The sequence below is a fragment of the Cyprinus carpio genome, chromosome B1, assembly GCF_018340385.1.
Source record: "Cyprinus carpio isolate SPL01 chromosome B1, ASM1834038v1, whole genome shotgun sequence".
Taxonomy (NCBI): Eukaryota; Metazoa; Chordata; class Actinopteri; order Cypriniformes; family Cyprinidae; genus Cyprinus; species Cyprinus carpio.
In genome coordinates this window covers 1-6,548 of record NC_056597.1, presented here as the reverse complement: position 1 = coordinate 6,548, position 6,548 = coordinate 1, and the positions used below count along the sequence as shown (strand labels likewise).

Below are 6,548 nucleotides of genomic sequence, written 5' to 3'. Positions count from 1 at the left end.
AGAAGATTTGGGTTCAAACTTGTCCTTGCAGGTTCATTCAGACGAGTGTTCAGGCTCTGCAACAGAGAAAAAGCAACTATTCATCAACCCTCTGGTGAAGAATGGCATTGGACCTAAAGCTATTACACTGTTCATTTTCTATTATTACCGCGTTATTGAGGATATCCGCACTGAGGGTAGGTATTGTCTCTGGCTCGGGTCCTTGGGCAGCTGATGTTAAACAGGTTCACTGTAAGCCACAGCAGGGGTTCGAGATTTCTGTGTGAAAACAATGTTAATTTTATTTGGGCAAAACATTGTCATATCTGTCATATCAGTTTTACTCATTCCCGTTTCAAAACATTTTAAACCTTAAATCATGAGACTTACTCTCATAGGTGACATTCACCACCTTCACTGATTCATTCAGCTGTGACTCTCTGGAATTACGGAGAGTGTGATTAGCGCCTGAGGACCAAGCTTTTCACTGGGGACTGGAGTGAGAAGTTTGAAGCACCCATCTTGCTTGTGACCACTTCTGTAGCATATTCCTGGAAAAAAAAACAAACGTCTCGGTGTAAATGTATCTCCATTTGTACAATAAATCCTTTTCCATTTAAATGTCCTCTTCCTTTTTCTATAAAATTGGCAAAACCACACTCCCGATTACTTTTGAATGGTGCCAGAGAGAAACCTACGCGTATGTTTTCCGCCCCCTGGAATGACTGTTGAGTGTTTGGCAGATGTAGCTCATTTAGGAAGCTGACTGGTTGTATGGCATCTCCATCCTGGAAGCTGTAGTCCATCATGCCATCAATCTGGTTTGAAGAGCTCCTACAGGAAAAGCAGACGGGTTATTGCATTTGCAAAGTGCTTAAATTCCTTTGGATAATGAAGCTTTATTGAGACTTTTAGATTTTTTTTTGCCTTGGAAAGTCATGAGGCACTAAATAAATATTATGAATGAAAAATATGTTTCATAGTAAGAAATCAGATTGCATCTTACGTAAAATTGGAAGATTTGGGTTCAAAAATGTCCTTGCCAGGTTCATTCAGAAGAGTGTTCAGCTGCAGGGGAAAAATCAAACCATTCATCAGCCTCTGGGTAAGAATGGCATTGGACCTAAAGCTATTTATACTTTTCATTTTTAATGTTTACCGCATTATTGATGATATCCTTCACTTGCTGGTAGGTGTTGCCTCTGAGATCAGGGTCTTCTGACATGCTGATGTTAACCAGGTTAAATGTGAAGACCACAGCATATGAGGTTTCTGAGATTTCTGTTTAGAGAGCATGCTACTTTTTTAGATCTCAATCTTTTTCTTTCAAACGTATATACATAACCACTTTTACTCATTCTCATTACCTTGTTTTTTTCATGTACAAATCTGCGACTACTTACTTCAATAGGTATAAATTCCACAACCTGGCAATGATTCGGCTCGAGCTGTGCCTCATCTGATACCCTCTCAGAGATTAGGGATAACACTCTGAGGACCGGCGATTCACTGAGTAAGCTGCGTGAAATGAGGAGTTTGAATTAGCAGTTTTGCCCTTGCCAACCACTGCTGTTGTTGATTGATAGTCAATTGTAGCATCTGAGTTTATAGTAACATCTCTTTCTTGTTAATGCTTCTAGCGTACTCATTGGAGTCACACTTGTTATTGCCGAGATACAGTAGCTGACACATTTGACACAATGGGGATAGTGGTTTCTTGCGTTGGAAATTAATTATGGTTTGGTGCAGTGGTTAAGCAAAGAACACACCTTTTTGCGCTTTGCGAGATAAAAATGCAGTTGGAGCTCGGATTTTGTGTTTCTGCTGACAGCATCTCAGTCAGTAGGTCACTTGCGCGTGGGCATTTTGTTGTGGCATTCTAGCAAAGAGTGGTTGTTTGAAAATGAATTCTGTGTAATTCTGACAAACACTTTGGGTATGGCTGTGGGGTACAACGAAATGACTGGTGTGCCTGCAGCAGTTTATGTTTGGTGTGAAACAGTGGTATTGTATGGTTGGAGATATCGGTTGTGTGTGCTTGGTGAGACAAGAGAAGTTGCAGATAGTGGAAGAAGTGTTGAGGTAAGGACACCAGCTTTCTGTTGCTACACTCACCTGAGGTGCAATTGTAGGTCCTGTGGAGAAAACATGCAAGGAAGTAAGCGCCATCTGTGGTTGTATGCTTTAGTGACTGAGGAGGGTGTTGGACCAGCACTTATTGTTCTTATCGGTGGACTTGTATTTGCTGAGGAGAAAGGTGTGGATGTGGGGTACAGGTCTGTAATTGTAGAAGCGTCAGTTGTTGAAGTTACTGCTGTTGTTGGTGGTGCAGTATTTGTTGTAGGTTCTGGAAATACAGACATGGTTGTAGGATTCACAGCTGTGGTTGTAGAAGCTTCCCTTGTTGAAGACCGTGCTGTTGTTGCTAGAGCCACATTTTCTGTTGCTGGAGGTGCAGTTGTAGGTTCTGGGAACACAGGCATGGTTGTGGGGTTTATTGCTTTGGTTGTTAAAGTTTCATTTGTTGTTGACAATGGTGTTGTTGGAGCAGCTTTTGCTGTTATTTTGGTTTCTGATGATATCTGAGTGGTTGCAGGGTTCACAGCTTGGGTAGCAGAAGCGTTAGTTGTCAAAGACAATGGAGTTGTTGTTGAAGCAGCATTTTCTGTTGCTGGAGGTGCAGAGAACACAGGCATGGTGGTGGGGTTCCCAGCTGTGGTTGTATAAGCTTCCGTTGTTATTGCTGAAGATGGTGTCTTTGTTGGAGCAGCATTTTCTGTGGTTGTGGGGCTATCAGTTGTGGTTTTATAACCTTCAGTGGTCAAATGTTGTGCTGTTTCAGCATTTGTTGTTGTTGTAGGTGCAGTTGCTGAGGATATAAGAGTGGTTGTGGGGTTCACAAGCTTTGTGTAGTAGAAGCTTCAGAGTTGGTCGAAGGCCGTGGAGTTGTTGTTGGAGCAACATTTTCTGTCACTGGATGTAGAGTAATACATGCATGGTTGTGGGGTTTCTGGCTGCGATTGTTGAAGCTTCATGTTGTTGAAGATTGTGCAGTGACCGTTGGGAAGCTATGATTGTAGGTTGTGGGGGTCACAGCTGTGGTTGTATTAGCTTCACTTTTAATTGTTGACACGGGTGTCCTCTGTTGGAGCACATTTTCTGTTTGCTGTAGGGTACTGAGAATACAGCGTTTTGTTGTATTCACTGCTGTGTGTTTGTAGCTTTATTTGTTGTTTGACAAAATGGTGTTGTTAGGAGAAGTTGTTGTTTTAGATTCTGAAGAAATAAGAGTGGTTGTGGGGGTTCGACAGCTGTGGTTGTATAACCTTCAGTGGTCAAAGATTGTGCTGTAGCAGCATTTGTTGTTGTTGTGGGTGCAGTTGCTGAGGATATAGAGTGGTTGTAGGGTTCACAGCTTTGGTAGTAGAAGCTTCAGTTGTCGAAGGCCATGGAGTTGTTGTTGGAGCAACATTTTCTGTCACTGGATGTAGAGATAATACAGGCATGGTTGTGGGGTTTCTGGCTGCGATTGTTGAAGCTTCAGTTGTTGAAGATTGTGCAGTTGCAGTTGGTGAAGATATGATTGGGTTGTGGGGTTACGCTGTGGTTGTTCGCTTCACTCTTAATTGTTTGCAAGGGGTCTCGGTGGGAGCAGCATTTTCTGTTGCGGTAGGTACTGAGAATACAGGCGTTATGTGGGATGCACTGCTGTGGTGGTTGTAGCTTTATTTGTGTTGACAATGGTGTTGTTGGAGAAGCTGTTGTTTTAGATTCTGAAGAAATAAGAGTGGCTGTGGGGGTTCACAGCCGTGGCTGTATGTAACCTTCCAGTGGTCAAAGACAAAGCAGCAGCATTTGCTGTTGCTGTAGGTGCAGTTGCTGAGGATATAAGAGAGTGGTTGTGGGGTTCAAGCAGCTTCTAGTAGTAGAAGCTTCCAGCTGTCGAAGGCCGTGGAGTTGCTGTTGGAGCAAATATTTTCTGTCACTGGAGTGCAGAGAGGAATACAGGCGTGGCATGGCTGTGTGCTCTGGCCAGTGCATTGCAGCCAGCTTCCAGCTGCTGGGGAAGACTGTGCAGCTGCAGTTGGGTGAAGAGGCGACTGTGGCTGTGGGGCCGCAGCTGCGGCTGTGGCTAAGCCTAGCCTTAATTGCTGAAGGCGGCAGCCCTGGAGGCATTTCTCTACTGCTGTAGATACTGAGAATACAGGCGAGCTGTGATTCACTGGGCTGTGGTGGCTGTGTAGCTTCTATTTGTTGCTGATAAATGGTGTTGCTGGAGTAGCTGTTTTAGATCTGAAGAAATAAGAGCAGCCAGGGGGTCTTAAGCAGCCAGGCTGTATAACCTCCAGTGGTCAAAGAGATCAGCTGCAAGTACTTGCTGTTGCTGCAGGTGCAGCTCTGAGGATGGCAGAGTGGCTGTGGGGGTCTGGCAGCTTTGGTAGTAGAAGCCTGCTGTCGGAGCACATGGAGTTGAGCTTGTTGGAGCAACATCTCCTGTCATCACTGGATGTAGAGAGAATACAGGCATGGTTGTGGGGTTTCTGGCTGCGATTGTTGAAGCTTCGCAGTTGTTGGAAGATCAGTAGCTGCAGCTGGCAGCGACATTGTGGCCGGGCACCACGTGCTTTAAGGCTTCCACTTTTTAATTGTTGGACAAGGGTAAATTTTGCTGGAGCAGCATTTTCTGTTGCTGTAGGTACTTCATAAACAAGGCGCTGTCGTATCTCACCGCTGTGGTTGTAGCTTTATTTGTTGCTGACAATGGTGTTAAGTAGTGGAGCAGTTGCTGTTTTGTGATCTCTGAAGAAATAAGAGTGGCTGTGTTCACAGCCGTGGCTGTATAACCCTTCAGTGGTCAAAGATTGTGCTGTAAGCGTTACTTGTTGTTGTTGTATGCAGTTGCTGAGGATATAAGAGTGGCGTTGGGGGTTCACAGCTTTGCAGTAGAAGCTTCAGCTGTCGAAGGTCGGGAGTTGTTGTTGGAGCAACATTTCTCGTCACTGGATGTAGAGAGAATTTGGCTGGGCATTGTTGAAGCTTCAGTTGTTGAAGATTGCAGCACGCAGTTGGTGAAGATATATGATTGTGGCTGTGGGGGCCTGCCGTGGTTGTATAAGTCACTTTTTAATTGTTGACAAGGGTGTCTCGCTTGAGCAGCATTTTCTGTTGCTGCAGGTACCAAGAATACAGGCTACAAGTATTGTGGATCCACTGTGGTGGTTGTAGCTTATTTGTTGGTTGACAATGATGTTGTTGGAGAAGCTGTTGTTTTAGATTCTGAAGAAATAAGAGGGTTGTGGGGTTCACAGCAGTGGCCATAACCTTCAGTGGTCAAAGATTGTGCTGTAGCAGCATTTGTTGTTGTTGTAGGTGCAGTTGCTGATGATATAAGAGTTTTTGTGGGGTTCACAGCTGTGGTAGTAGAAGCTTCAGCTGTCGAAGACAGTGGAATTATTGTTGGAGCAGAATTTTCTTTTGATGTAGGTATTGAGAATACAGGCATAGTTGTGGGATTCACTGCTGTGGTGGTTAAAGCTTCATTTGTTGTTGAAAATGTTGTTGTTTGAGCAGTAACGTCGCGGGTTGTAGTTTCTAAGAATATAACAGTGGTTGTGGATAGTCACAGCCGTGGCTGTATAACCTTCAATGGTTGAGGATGGTAAGAAGCAGCAGTTGTTCTAGGAGCAGTTTATGATATAAGAGGTTTGTGGGGACACAGCTGTAGAAGTTTCAGTTGTCGAAAACAGTGCAACTTCATCTGTTGCTGTAGATGCAAAGAATACAGGCATGGTTGTGGGGTTCAGATCTGCAGTTGTTGAAACTTCAGTTGTTAAAGATGGTGCTGTTGTTGTTGTTGAAGCAGCATTTGTCACGTTTAGCGCAGTTGTACTTGTGAAGACATGAGTGTGGTTGTAGCCTCCTGCAGTTCTTGCAGATGGTGCTGTTGTTGTTGTACTGTGATGATATGAGAGCAGGCCGTGGGGCCGTCACCTCTGTAGTTGTGGGCTTCAAATTTCTGGGTTGATGCAAGTGCTGTTGTTGTTGCTGAAGCTGTTAATTTGTTGCCGTTGGATGGTGCAGTTGTAATCGTGAGAATATGAGAGTAGTTGTGGGGGTGACATGCGGTTGTGGAGGCTTCAGTTTCTGCTGATGGTGCTGTTGTTGTTGTACTTCGTGATGATATGAGAGTGGTTGTGGGGGTCACCTCTGTAGTTGTGGAAGCTTCAGTTTCTGTTGATGGTGCTGTTGTTGTTGTTGAAGCAGCATTTGTTGCTGTTGATGGTGCAGTTGTACTTCGTGAGAATATGAGAGTAGTTGTGGGGGTGACATGTATGGTTGTGGAGGCTTCAGTTTCTGCTGATGGTGCTGTTGTTGTTGTACTTCGTGATGATATGAGAGTGGTTGTGGGGGTCACCTCTATGGTTGTGGAAGCTTCAGTTTCTGTTGATGGTGCTGTTGTTGTTGCACTTGGTGAGGATATGAGAGTGGTTGTGGGGCTCACATCTATGGTTGTGGAAGCTTCAGTTTCTGTTGACAGTGCTGTTGTTGTTGGGCAGCATTTGTTTCTG

General features: G+C 44.4%; 1 long non-coding RNA gene across 1 annotated transcript; it reads right to left on the bottom strand.

Annotated features, from left to right (window-relative positions):
• Positions 1–717: 717 nt before the first annotated feature.
• LOC109046085 lies at positions 718–1,260 on the bottom strand. The gene is made up of 3 exons (XR_002010513.2): positions 1,139–1,260; positions 986–1,047; positions 718–813 (listed from the first exon to the last, which is right to left on the bottom strand). It is a non-coding gene; the product is annotated as an uncharacterized LOC109046085 (long non-coding RNA).
• Positions 1,261–6,548: the final 5,288 nt, after the last annotated feature.